Source organism: Pelobates fuscus, chromosome 5, assembly GCF_036172605.1.
Source record: "Pelobates fuscus isolate aPelFus1 chromosome 5, aPelFus1.pri, whole genome shotgun sequence".
Lineage (NCBI taxonomy): Eukaryota > Metazoa > Chordata > Amphibia > Anura > Pelobatidae > Pelobates > Pelobates fuscus.
In genome coordinates, this window is record NC_086321.1 from 354,151,905 (window position 1) to 354,166,507 (window position 14,603).

Genomic DNA, 14,603 nt, shown 5'->3' on the forward strand with positions numbered 1-14,603 from the left:
GGCCTGTTTGCCTCCTACCCTGTGACTATGGCCCCTGCAATAGACCTGGCAAAAATACTTTAAACTGGCTCCGTTCGTGCAGTTGGGACTATATGGTTCGTTTACCAAACAGCGGCACGAACCGGAGACCACCCTGGAGCTTGTTAAGCTTAATTGATACATTGTTGTAATTTGCACCTCTGTGGTCTAAGTGTTCGTCTGGGTGGCCGCAATTCCTATGGACGACCACGAGGTGGCGGCCATCTTGTTCGCATGGACGAAAACCGCGAATAGACTTCAGGGGGACTTAGCCGCGAATGCCCTGAAACTATTTTCGGCATGAAAACCTCACGGTTCCTGGTCGGTCCTCCAGCGGCGCTTAGCAGCGATTCTATGGAACTATTTTCGGCTATGGAACCATGCCTGTGGTCGGTAAAAACTATGACTTCCATAAAATCTCTGAACCCCTGAACTGATCTGGGTGATTTTTGGATATGTTGGTCACCCAGATCAGAGCTAATAGCGGATGTAACATTTGTGGGTTTTATGTCTTTCTAGAATACTACTGGGGTGTTTTTAAAAAAAGTGTGTATAATCACTAGCTCTTATAAGAGCTGTTCCTGCTATGCTCTCTGGACTAGGAGAGGTCTACCTACTGGAAGCTGGATCCTGGTCTTGGGTACAGGGTGGGTGGAGGACAGCAAGCTCCCCAACCAAGCTGCGGCGGTTTGTGAGAGTTTACGGTGGTTATGGTGTTCCAGTACAGTGCTTATGGTGCTCGCAAATACTAGGAAGCAGCGATTGATGGAGGTACCCGGTTGGGGTGCCAGGTGGTCCGTCACAATAGAGTTTACTGCAAAAAGACTGAAGGGAATAATTATACACACCAGAACAATAACGGGTAGTTATTCTGGTTACTACTGTGTCCTTTAAAGGGAAAAAAAAAAGATTATTTGCAATTATAAAATGAAATAAAAATTGAAATTTTTCCTTTATAAAATATAACTTTAGCCCATATTATGCAATTAAATACAATTTCTATACAAGGTCTTTTTTCAAAACTCAAAATGTTTGGAGTTAGTGAAGAGTGTTATTATAATTTACTATCTGTTAGGTTTGAAGGACACTAAAAATCACTCATCTGCTGTGTGTGATAAGCAACAAGGAACCGCAGAGAATAATGAATAGTGATGTCCCGAACGGTTCGCTTGCGAATAGTTCCTGGCGAACATAGCGTGGGAAAATTGAACTTTCCCACGCTGTGTAAAATTACACAGAGCACTGTGATTGGATGGATTTCAAGCCATCCAATCACAGCGCTCTGTGTCATTTTACACAACGTGGGAAAGTTCTTTGGAATTTTCCCACGCTGTGTAAAATGACAAAGAGCACTCTGATTGGCTTAAACCAGCTAATCAGAGTGTTCTTAGCCTAATTGCAGGGCGTGGCAAGGCTTTATAAGCCTTCCCCCACCCTGCAGAGCTCAGTCTGCGCGGAGCCCTCCATGGGTGAAGATGGATTTTTTTTTTGCACTCGAAGAAGAAAGAAAACATTGAATGGTAAGTTGTTTTTATCTCATTTTTTTTACAGGTTTTTAGTTAAAGGCCCCCCCCTCATTATTTTTAGGGTGAGGGGGGTAGGTAGGGGGATCATTTTTTTTGGGGGGGAGGGGTGACTAGGGTCCCCCCCTTTGTATTTAGGGCCCCCACCCACCGCTTAGGGGTGGGGGCCGGGGTGGGGGACAGTAGGTCCCCCCTTATTGTTAATTTTAGGGACCCCACCCACCGCTCAGGGGTGGGGGCCCCCCTTAGTTATTTTAGGGCCCCCACCCGCCGCACAGGGGTAGGGGCCGGAGAGGTGGAGGACAGTAGGTCCCCCCTCATTATCTTTATGGCCCCCACCCACCTCCCACGGGTGGGGGCCGGGGGGGAGGACAGTAGGTCCCCCCCCCTCCTTATCATTATGGCCCCCACCCGCCGCCCAGGGGTGGGGGCCGGAGAGGGGGAGGACAGTAGGTCCCCCCTCATTATCTTTATGGCCCCCACCCGCCGCCCAGGGGTGGGGGCCGGAGAGGGGGAGGACAGTAGATCCCCCCCCTCATTATCTTTATGGCCCCCACCCGCCGCCCAGGGGTGGGGGTCGGGGGGGGAAGGAGAGTAGGTCTCCTCCCCCCCCCTTCAACCACTATTGTGGCCAGAAAGAGTCCCTGTGGGTTTTAAAATTCGCCTGCTTATTGAAGTCTATGGCGGTTCGCCCGGTTCGCGAACATTTGCAGAAGTTGGCGTTCGCGGTTCGCGAACCGAAAATTCTATGTTCGCGACATCACTAATAATGAACTACAAATGATATCTGTATATGTTATTTAGTCTAGTTTTTTTCTACAAAAAAAGTGTTTAGTGTTTTAGACATTTGTGTTCCCCCCAGCCAGTATGTTATGAAGCCAGACATTATGAAAACTGGATGGCATTTTAATTTATTGGAAATATGCCTTGAGTTACAGGAATGTAGTTTAACAAACACTGCTGCAAGAGTTCTTGTCTTAAAAACAAGCTTTTAAAAGGTTTCTTTTCACTTCATTTTACTTTTTTTATTTTTCTGTGCTTGAAATTTAGGTTAAATGTACAAAAGGAGTGAGGTACGTTAAACTACCAAAAACTATCCTAAGTGTACTTTGCACGTAGAAAATGTATGTGTGCATAATATTTATAGGTGATATTTGCTTTTTAGAGTTTTTATTGCCTTTTACTGGGAAAAAAAAACTATTATGTTAACTCTGTAAAGACCACATGCCAATGTTCGTCGATCACATTTATATTGATTCTTTAACCAGTGCAAAAAGCGACGCTGCTTTTGAAATCGGTTGTGCTCTGAAGTCAATCTAAATATTCATGATATTCAATATCATGCGCTGTAGGCTGGCTTACAATGCTCAACCAGTGAATCTATTTTCCCAGCGTTAGTGCAGGCGATGTGTGATGCTGGGAAAATCACATGCATAAGCCTGTGAACAGGGGTGGACTGACCACTCAGGCGCTTCGAGCAGTGACCGAGGGCATGTGGCAGTCAGGGGCCTGGGTGCAGTAGAAGTTATGGACCAAATGGTAAGATCAGCAGATCACCCCAGCCAGCCCTGTATTTTTTAAAACTCTTTTATGAAATGCAGCCTGTCAGTATATGTGGATGGAGGTGGGGATAGGATTTTACATCATATCCCCGCCACTCAAAACACAGAGCTCCAGTGTTCTATCAAATTTCCCTACCCTGAGAAATTTTTAGGGGAAGGTTGACTGATAACATTTATTTCTGTGTTCGTTTTGAACATGATGTATTTTCAGCGTGTTGGCCGAGCTTTCTTTAAAATTCATGGTAATAGGTTATTTTAATTCACTTCTTACAACAATGATTTTTGCCAGTTGAAGCAAAATTTTTACAAAAAAAATGTACAGAGGAAAATTACTGCAAATGTAATTTTTCCACCCACTGTTCATATTTTCGATTATTGTATTTTTTTTTCAATACAGCTGTTTATTACATGACCTACTATGTAAGATAATTACAAAACTATATGCGCATTAATCGCTGCATTGATGAAATCAATAGATGTCGGTCTGTGATACAGCTCAACTCCGCACACATACCCGAGGAACATTCCATGATTAGGATAGATTTTCACCAGGAACTATTCAGTTCACCAGGAACTATTCGCCAGCGAACATAGCTTGTTCGCGGTCGCCACTGTGGGCGAACATATGCGATGTTCGGTCTGCCCCCTATTCGTCATTATTGAGTAAACTTTGACCCTGTACCTCACAGTCAGCAGACACATTCCAGCCAATCAGCAGCAGACCCTCCCTCCCAGACCCTCCCACCTCCATGACGAATAGGGGGCGGATCGAACATCACATATGTTCGCCCGCCGCGGCGACCGCGAACAAGCTATGTTCGCCGGCGAACATTTACTGGCGAACTGTTCGGGACATCTCTAGTGGCAACAAAGTCTTAGGATGCCCATAGGCACAGGTCTGCCAACATCTGTCAATCTTTATTTCAGTGTTTCTTTCTTAGTTGCCAGGGTAACAATTCAGTTATATTCATAACAATTGTTCAGGTAACAATTCAGTTTATATTAACAGTATATAAAAACATTATATAAAAACAGTAAAAATATCCATATGGATATTTTTACTGTTTTTATATACTGTTAATAAAATAGATTTTGGTCCTTTTTACGTCTAAACCATCATCTTTTATTACTACCTGGCTTTTATATATATTTTATACCGTATACTTCTTTTATTTTTTATTTCCTGGATATAATACTCCAAAGAATCCCAGGTGGGGATTATACCACCTACGCTGTTACATAGAGCAGTTAGTCTGCCCTATATATTGTGAGTATATTTTATTATTTTATTTTATCACCAAAGATTTTATTGAGAGCACTATCGCTGTTTTATCTTCTCTAAGAGCTATTGATATTCGCGTCAAGATCACTCATCCTATATCCTGCAAGCGGGGATTATACCGCTGCACGCCTAACAACCTAGAGCTAGCGGAAGCTCTTCCGAATGTGAGTGTATCTATTATATTTTATATGTTTTATCGCATGTGTGGAACATACTGCACCATTATTGTTTCCATTTTTATTTCCAACTTGGTTACCTGCCACTACATAGAAGAGGACACTTGCCGTATATCCTGCAAGCGGGGATAATACCGCTATAAGCCATTCACACCAGAGCTGGATTAAGCTCTGCCAACTGTAAGTAAGAATTCTTCTATTTTTTATACAATTGGACTATCCTCCATGTCACTGACATCTTCTGGATATCGTATGAAGTAGAACTTTGGACACAACGATACAGATCCCATTGGACTTAATATTATTATCTGTTGTATACAGTGGCGCAGACCCATCCCCCATTCTCTTGTTTTGTGTAAACACTATTACTGCTTTTATATCTCTAACAGCCCATGATCATGAGGTGGCAGTGTGGTATATTACATTTTCTGCTAGACTCGCTACATCCACTTTTTCTCTGTCCCAGGCTGCGTACCAGAAACCTTCTTCTGCCTGCTATTAAGAAGGGAAGTAGAAAGGATTCAGAGTTTGGAATTCGTGAGAGAGGGGAGATTAGAGCTGTGGGACTGTCACGTATACATCCTCTCCATATACGATGCACAACATAAATCACCTTTCCAGGAATAGGAGAAGTGCTGCTAGGCGGTCCTATGCCATAAGGCCGGGCTTTTGCAACATGCCTGTGGACGCCGGCCGCTGCGGATCCATACTGTCCACGGTGGTTGCGACGTCGACGTGCAGGTGACGTCACGCAGAGGATGCGCGCGCACATTTTGGGTCAAAGGTCGGATACGGCCAATCGGATTCACAAGAGGGATATTTAAACTCTCATTTCTTCTGCTCATTGCCCTGTCATGGTTTCCCTTTGCTGGTTATCTAAGAGTGTGTTCCTGATCGTGTTTCTTTGGTTATTGACTTTGGGTTCATTCTGACTTCCCTCATTTCTGGTATCCCCGACTATTGGCTGTTCCTTGCTACTGTGTTTCGTTCTGTGTTCCTGACTTCGGCTAGTATTTTGACTATTCTCTGGTACGTTAAGTCCGGCCATTCTAAGGTCCGGTTAGATGTTATCCTTATTCCTAAGTGTGATACTAATACTGCGTGTTGGATCAATTGTAATCTTGACAGGGGCCTTATAAAATGAACAGATAGTCTGGGTTGAGAGATGGAAGTACCGCCGGATTAAGGTTGCAAAGGGCACAAGACAGGATGCCAGATTGGGGCCCCCTCCTACAGCCCTGGGTTTTATCTGTGATTGGGGTGGCTGAGATTAGTGTGTGTGGTGGCAGTGTTGTATGTGTATGGCACAGATGGAGTGCTGTGTGTGCGGATGACTGACTGTTGTGCGTTTAAGAGAGTGCATAGTATCTGTGTGTTGTCTGTACATGGGGGTTGAGGTGGAGTGTGCCTATGTGTGCTGTTGAGTATTGTGTATGTGGTGGCTGGATTATGTGAGTCTGAGTGTCGCAGAGCATTGTGTGTATGTGTAGGGGGAGCTGAGCTATGTGGTGTCTGAGTGTTATGTATATTGGGGTATGAGGTTAAGTGTATATGGGGAAGCCCTCCTACTGTTTACTTTTTTGCAGGAAGAGGGATATAATCCCTGGTGGTCCACTGGAGGGTAAACTAGTGAGCAAGGATTCCTGGTGGTATAGTGGACGACCCTTAATTGTGTGCAGATAACGTTAACAGCAGCCTCCTCTTGGTTCTGGAGCTCAGAAAATGACTCAAAGCTCTGGCTATAGTGCTCTGGGTCATTGAAGACCCCCTCATAGACAGGGACCTAGGTTGCTGACTATGCCTACTTATGGTAATCCGGCTCTAGATGAAAGAGAGAGATTGACATTGGTTATATAGAGGCTTAATTGGCATCCTTCACTTTTTTTTTTTTTCAATTTGTAATAAAAGTTATTTATTAAACTTTCATTGTTGCTCATGTGTTGGTGTAAAATACCATAAAATAGAACTTTTTCCGAACGTAAAAACTCCTGGGTTTACTCAAGTTAGTGCTTTTTAGAACAAACATCCCATAATGTACAAAAAAAAGCCCAAGGTCTAATTTGGAAAAAGTCATGTTTTTTTGTTTAGAGATGCGAACGTTGCGTGTGCCAGCTGGCATAGTTTCTGTTCTATAAAGAACAGACAGTTGATGGATAAAACATGTTCATCTCTCGTCAGCTGGTTAATAAAGTGTAGGAATAAAACTGTCTCTTTCAGTAGTGATATGCAAATACTAAGAAACAATCTAACATTGGGGAAACTTTGTTCAATTAATAAAACATGGAGTACATGTTAGATGTGCACTTTATTTGTTCTTACAGTAAATATGGAGATATTAAAGGTGTTTTGCCTCTGCAAAGCAAACAAAAAAATCCCTTTTCTTAGCGGAAGAGGGAAAATCCAGATTAATTTTAAGGGCAAAACTACCAAATATGCCCACTCTAATAGTAAAGTAAAGAAATACTTAGACAGAATATTAATCTTCCTTCTTGACTGTCTTCCAATATTTGACAAGACAGATCAACTTCCACCAAATGTGCGGAATAAAATTATGAAAAGGAAGAATTGTGCAATTCTGGTGGCGTATGTATATGTACTTGACCAATTGGTGAAATGTAAGTCACTATATTTAAGTATACAGTATATTCTCTCATATTTAAATACAAACGATAATCAAAGGTCTTCACTCTTCATATGCAATACAATCAAAAAGCAGTGTTCCTTACTATTACCACCTCGAAGGTCCAAACAGGTTCTCTCCTGGTAGCAAGGCTTTCAGACCTGAGTGGGACCACTTCCCAAGTAGAATAAAATGTGGAATCTATAAGAAGTGGAATGTAGTAACATAAAAAATCTATACATAAAGTAGAAGATTCAAAAGAGGGGTAGCAATGTACAATGGACGCCAATGTGTTTTGTGCCTCTTGTGCACTTCCTAAAGGACCACTAAGCACATACAGGGTAGAGTAGTCTAAATGAAGTATAGTTGACTTGGATAATTTCTACTTTTTTTTCTACTTTGACCTTAAATTTGAAATTCACCTTGAGTTCTCAATTTAGTAAATAACACTGACAATGATGGTGGTAGCCACAAGCTATCGCAAGGCTTAAAAGGCATTTGCCTTGGGCATCACATTCCAGGGGGCGGCAGTTGGGCAGCACATTCCAGGCGGCGGCAGTTGGGCAGCACATTCCAGGGGGCGGCAGAAAAAGGAGAGGCACACAGAAGTGCTGAGGGGGGAGGGGACAAGAGACAAAGGGGCACACAGAGGGGCTACGGAAGACAAAGAGACACACAGAGGGGCTTAGGAAGGGAAGAAGGAGACACACAAATGATCATTTTTTGTTTTGGGCTGCAATTATCTTGTCTTGCCTAGGGTGCAAAATAGTCATGCACCAGCCCTGCTCAGAGTAAAATATCATGATTCAATTGACAGTGTAACAAACAATTACAGTGTTTGAAATTTAAACTGCCTATTAAAGTAATAGATCTTAAATCATTAACTATATGTGAGTGCGATCTGCCAGGAGCTCCGGGCGCCGACGGCAACAAACGCCAAAATAAGCGATACCCCGCGGGCATCGGAAACCCAGAAGGCACTCACCATACCCTAGAAAGGGTGAGCAATAGGCACATGCCTTTCCTGTACCCGAAATCGGGCGGGAAAACGCCGGGGCCTACCCTGGGTACAATAACACGCGGGCTGCCGCACGGGACCTGGAAGAAGAACTGTTAGAGCTCTACAGCTCCACCTGGCTACCTGACAGGTCCCCACAGCACACATACATCATGGGTGCAGGGCCCAGAAACCTCAGGCTGGCCCCAGCAAGGACTCCCACGATATAGGGGAGATGCTAAAGCACCCGATGACACCCAAGATGGTGGCCCAGCCAGACACTGGCATGCACAAAGCAAAACCGCCAGCCGCCCTAAACGCAACCGGTGACGCCGATGCTCCCACAACTTTCTTGGAGGCACTGACTGAACAGGACCCTCACGCTCCTGCCACCAAACAAGACATCGCCAACCTCCTAAGGGAGCTGAGACAAATGTCAGCGGCCGACATAGATGCGGTCCGCAGTGATGTGAAGGCGGTGGAGGCTCGCACGCAAGTCACAGAGAACACTGTTACAGAGCTCCACCGGGAGGTATGTGAAATGAGGGATCAAATGCACAGCCTACAGCACTCCCATACTTCCCTAACACAGCGGGTTGATATCACTGAGGACCGCCACAGACTACCCAATATCAAAGTCCGAGGTGTCCCGGATACAATAAGCCAGACAGAGCTGTCACACTACTTACGGCGACTGGTAGAAATCATCCTCCCACACTCACAGGCTAAAAAACTCCAGTTTGACGGCTGCTACAGGATCAACAAATCTAGACAGGCTCCCACGGAAGCCACTCACGACATAATAGTACGCTGCCACTCGGTGTCGGATAGGAACCGACTCTTAGCAGCTGTAAAAGGCAAAACTCCCATGGACTTTGAGTCATCCAAACTGACTTTTTTTCCAAGATCTTTCCAGGAATACCCTGCAATGGCGGAAATCTCTAGGGGCAATCACGAGCCGACTGAGGGCAGCAGGAGTGGAATATCGTTGGCAACTGCCGAGAGCTCTCACCGCCGCAACAGCAGATGGCAGGACTCTTAGACTCACCTTCACAACAGATGCAGCAGCATTCCTTCAAACACTGGGGCTGAGCATACACCCAGAGGCACCTGGGGCTTTTGCCAACGCACAACCCAACGCACCGGCTAGACAGACTCATCACGCATTGGAAGAGGGAAAGGCATCAGGCGCAGAGACCTAATACGCTACACTGCCTAAAGCTGTTATTAATCTCCTTTTTGCTTCATTTACTACTGCTTACCATGACGACAGTTGCCTTAACCACAACTAATTCTTATACACACGCCTCACACACTGTGGAACGTCCTCGGAATACCCGAGCCATAACTAAACCCACAGTCTCTGCCCCCACAGACGACCCACTCCCACACTAACGCCCCAATTTACCAAGCTGAGCCCCTACCCCCCCCCCCCCCGATCCCCCTGCAGGGCTCCTTGGTTAGGGGTAAGACATCTACTACACAACGCGACAGGTACCACCAACCACACTTAAGATGGTGTCACAATGACAGCGTCAGACCCGACTACCTAGCGACAACTGACCCAACATACCACTCAACCCAGTGGTACCAACACACCTCGCAATTACACATTACCAAACATATCACACATACTCACAGACACGCACGAAGACAAAAATTTAAACGGGGCATTTTATGGTTGAATGTTTTATCTTGCCTTGATTACACGATTTTGTTAATTCTCAACTTACGCTATATATAATGTATGTGTTTATCACTCTGCCTCAATAAAACAAAGATTGACAAAAAAAACAACAACTATATGTGACTGCGTCCATGTAAAGACATTTATTATGCTGTTAGAGTGGTTATCTTTTTAGGGGGGTGTAGCCTTTTCCTTTTACTGATATTGATTATTTTAAGGAAACAAAATATTGAACATGTATAGATAAAATGCTATGAACAATTCGTATTAAAAATAAGACAAACATACAGCAGAGCAAAAGAAAATTGGAAGGTAGTCTTTGCTCCTTTTAATGGACCATTAAGAGTTGGAGGAGGTTCCGTTTATGGGGTTTATACTCGCTGTAGAGAGTATACTGTCAGTTTTATTTACCAAAGTGTCAGGAAATCAAAGTGAATTCCTTTTCACAACTCTACCCCAGTCAATGGCCCACATAAACAATAACTGATACCCCATTATAATATATAATACAACAATACATAAACCATTGCCACAAAGGGCATTTCCTCCCCCCCCCCCCCCCCCCAATTTCTACAATGTAAGGGTTTACCAAGATACACCCTACACACTAGGTACGGAGCTACCAACGAGCTCGAACCTACCAATACCAATTCCAACTTAACTGTTCTTAGTGAACTAAAACTATCCTACAGATGAACAAACGACCTACACCCCAACTTTTCTATCCATCCCCCGCCACTGTGACCAAACGGATACTCAAAACAAAGAGAGGGAGGGTGGGACAACAACCGGCAAGTGAGGTTTAGTTGAGATGGCCCTGAATTTAAAATGGCCCCTATATATACTCCTATAGCCAAACCCCTCCCCTACTTTCTCCTAGCCCATCCTAAACATTACATACGCTCCATGCCTGTCTCCTAACAATGTCAAGGCCAATTCCCCTTAGCTACGCTGCTCCGTGGGCTACAATCTAAAGGGACTATAGTCACCGAAACAACTGTAGCTTTAGTAAGCAGTTTTGGTGTATAGAACTTTCCCCTGCAGTCTCACTGCTTAATTCTCTGCCATTTAGGAGTTAAATCACTTTGTTTATACAGAACTAGCCACATCTCCCTGCATGTGATCTATACCATGAACAATTAGAAAGATATCATTGGTAAAAAAACACAGTGCTCAGAGATTGGAATGATATATCTCAGAAATATGAACAGAATATAGAGGCGAAAGTAGAGGGATATGGGGATCATGCTGGTCTCTGAAGTGCTCAAGTGGAGAAACTGGAACGGTAGTTGACAGGTCACAGTGGGGGGTCATTAAGTAAGACCAGGTAGACTCACTGTGTTGAGGTGAAACATTTCGTGTTTTGTCTGGGGAGAATAGGAAATCTCCAGGTTTGGGGGTGAGAATGCTGCAAGCAATGTTAATGGAAGAGAAGAATCACAATCAATATAGATGTTGTTATAAAGTGATTTTAATGTGATATGAAGTAATAGTCAGCCAAAAGGCCATCCATGCTGGAAAAATGACACTGTAAGTTAATGGGAGATGGCTGTTCCTTCACTAATTGTGTCATGGTCGTTGAGGCTCTCTTGTGCCATTCCGGCATTATTTCTGGTGCTGCACACTGCCAACATGCGTGATTTAATGTGCTTCTAGTGTCATGTCATTCAGATGCAACTCTAGGTGAATGTTTGGAGCACACCTCTGACATCATACTCATGTGTCTTCTGGCGCACAGGGGTGACGTGATCTAATGGTATTCCACCTAGTGCTATATACTATCCTCCTGTATAGACATAGTTGCCCTGTTGTGATTCTTCTTCTTCTTCTTCTTCTTCTTCTTCTTCTTCTTATTATTATTATTATTATTATTATTATTATTATTATTATTGCCATTTATATAGGAGAGAGTAAGAGACAGGTATGTAAGGTAGAGGTTACTCTGGGAGGCCATAAGCTTTCCTAAAGAGATGGGTTTTAAGGCACTCCTTAAAGGATTGAAGACTAGGGAAGAGTCTGATGGGGGTAGGCAGGCTATTCCATAGGAAGGGAGCCGCCCGCAAAAAGGTTCTGCAAGCGCGAGTTGGCCGTACGGGTGTGAGCAGCGGTCAGGAGGTGGTCTAGCAGAGGGAACGAGGAGGGGCATACCTTTTGGATCTGTGGAGAGATATAAGAGGGTCAAGAGTTGTTCAGTGCTTTAAATGTATGGGTTAGCACTTTGAATTTACTCCTATAGGATACAGGGAGTCAATGTAAAGACTGGCAGAGGGGTGAGGTGTGAGAGAACCGACTAGAGAGGAAAATAAGTCTGGCGGCAGCATTTATTAAAGACTGTGGCGGGACAATACGGCTTTTGGGGAGACCAATCAGGAGAGGGTTACAATAATCCATGCGTGAAATTACTAGAGCATGGACAAGCTCCTTGGTAGCATCTTGCGTAAGAAAGGGGCGGATGCGGGCTATGTTTTTAAGTTGGTATCTACAGGATTTGGCAACAAACTGGATGTGAGGCTCAAAGGTGAGGCCAGAGTCAAGTATGATGCCAAGACAGCACACTTGCAAGGATAGACTTATGTGGATATCACTGACTTGAAGGGAGAGTGAGAGAGGAGAACCAGTATTAGGAGGAGGAAAGACAAGGAGTTCAGTTTTAGAGAGATTGAGTTTCAGAAAGCGCAAGGACATCCAGTCAGAGATGGAAGAAATGCAAGCAGTGACATGTTGTAAGACGGCAGGGGAGAGGTCCAGGGAGGAGAGGTATATCTGAGTGTCATCAGCATACAGGTGGTAGTGGAATCCAAAAGAGGCAATAAGTTTGCCAAGAGGCAGTATAAAGAGAAAATAGAAGGGGACCAAGGACAGAGCCTTGGGGAACTCCAACCGAGACAGGACGAGTGTAGGAGGTATCCTTGGGAAAAGGAGACACTGAATGAGCATTGGGAGAGATGAGTCACAGAGATTGAGCGCTTGAAGAGTTTGAAGGAGGAGAGCATGATCAATGGTGGCAGCAGAGAGGTCAAGGAGAATTAGTATGGAGTAGTGACCTTTGGATTTAGCTGTGATTAGGTCATTCGTAACTTTGATAAGAGCAGTCTCAGTAGAGTGGAGCGGGCAGAAGCCAGACTGAAGCCGGTCAAGGAGAGAATTGGAATTGAGGAAGCGAGACACACGGGTAAAGACAAGTCTTTCCAAAAGCTTTGATGAAAAAGGGAGCAGGGATATGGGACGATAGTTAGAGGGGGAGGATGGGTCAAGAGATGTTTTTTTCAGGATAGGTACTACAGTTGCATGTTTAAGGTCAGCAGGAACAGTGCCAGAAGAAAGAGAGCAGTTGAAAATGTGTGTTAGGGAAGGCACAAGAGAAGGAGAGAGAGATCTGAGGAGGTGAGACGGGACAGGATCGAGCGGGCAAGTGGTGGGGCGAGAGGAATGGAGAAGCGCAGCCACCTCTTGTTCAGTAGCCCAGGAGAAAGTCTGAAGGGTAGGAAAGGCATGATTTACGTGTGGTTGAGGAAGAGAACGGCAAGAAGGGGAGAATTCTTTCCTTAGCTGTTAAATCTTGTCGGTAAAGTAGCATGCAAAGCTATCAGCTGTAAGGTTAGTTTTGGGGGAGGCCACAGCAGGGCGGAGAAGACAATTAAAGGTGTCAAAGAGACTTCTGGGATTGCGGGAGCATGAACTAATGAGAGAGGAAAAGTATGACTGTTTGGCAAGGGCAATCACCCAATAGGGATTTTTTTTTATATATATATTTCTCCTTGTTCTTTGGTTTTGACCTTGGCTTATATAGCGTTTATCCTGATTTCCGTACTACCGACTTTTTGTCTTGTCTATTTTTTATCCTGTTTTCCCATGCGTTTGACCTTTGCGTGTATTTTTCTATCCATTAAGTCTGGCTTCTCTAAGGACCAGCTGTCCTCTCATATTATTGTATTGGGGTTTGGGGTTCCCAGTTACTGTAACACATTTCACCTTTATGTGAGGCCACTCTGGCTTTCCTCTATTGGGCTAATGGTGGTTAATCCACCCTTCAAGAATGTGCCCAATCCTATTGGAAATGATTTGAACTGCATGGTAAGTCAAGCTGGTTAGTCCACCAATATGATTGTTGACACTGACATAGCAGGAATTACAGAAAGAGGAGTAGTCACATTGCCAGCACGGAACTCTGTAACCACCCTGTGTGACGGAACACTGGCACTCCGACCGAGTACCTCCGCCAATCGATGCTCTTAGTGCTTGCCGAGGACTCAAGCACTCCAAACGACCCCATCAGCACTGCAGACCCCACTTCTAGCGATGCAGCTGCGCTGGGGTCTCGCCGTCCTCCACTCACCCTGGACCCAAGACCAGGATCCAGCTTCCAGTGGGTAGACCTCTCCTATAACAGAGAGCATAGCAGGAACAAGAACAGCTCTTGCAAGAGCTTACCCTGGGGAGTATAGTGTGATTATAGCATCATGCTTGGGGGATGGGATAACCAGAGTGTAGTTATCCCATCCCCCAAGCATGAGCCAAGGCTTCAAGAATGGGTTAAGCAGGTCTGTTAAATGAGCACCAAAGGACTTTCTTTTATACAATATTTTCCACAAGGTTACCACCCATGTGGTCTTGTGGAACAGCCAATCAAACACATTACAATACAGTCAGACACTCCCAGCCAAGGCACATAAACCCTCCCCTCTACCTGTGATATAATTAGTAAACACAATGAGCTAACTTAATTATCACAGGCAGG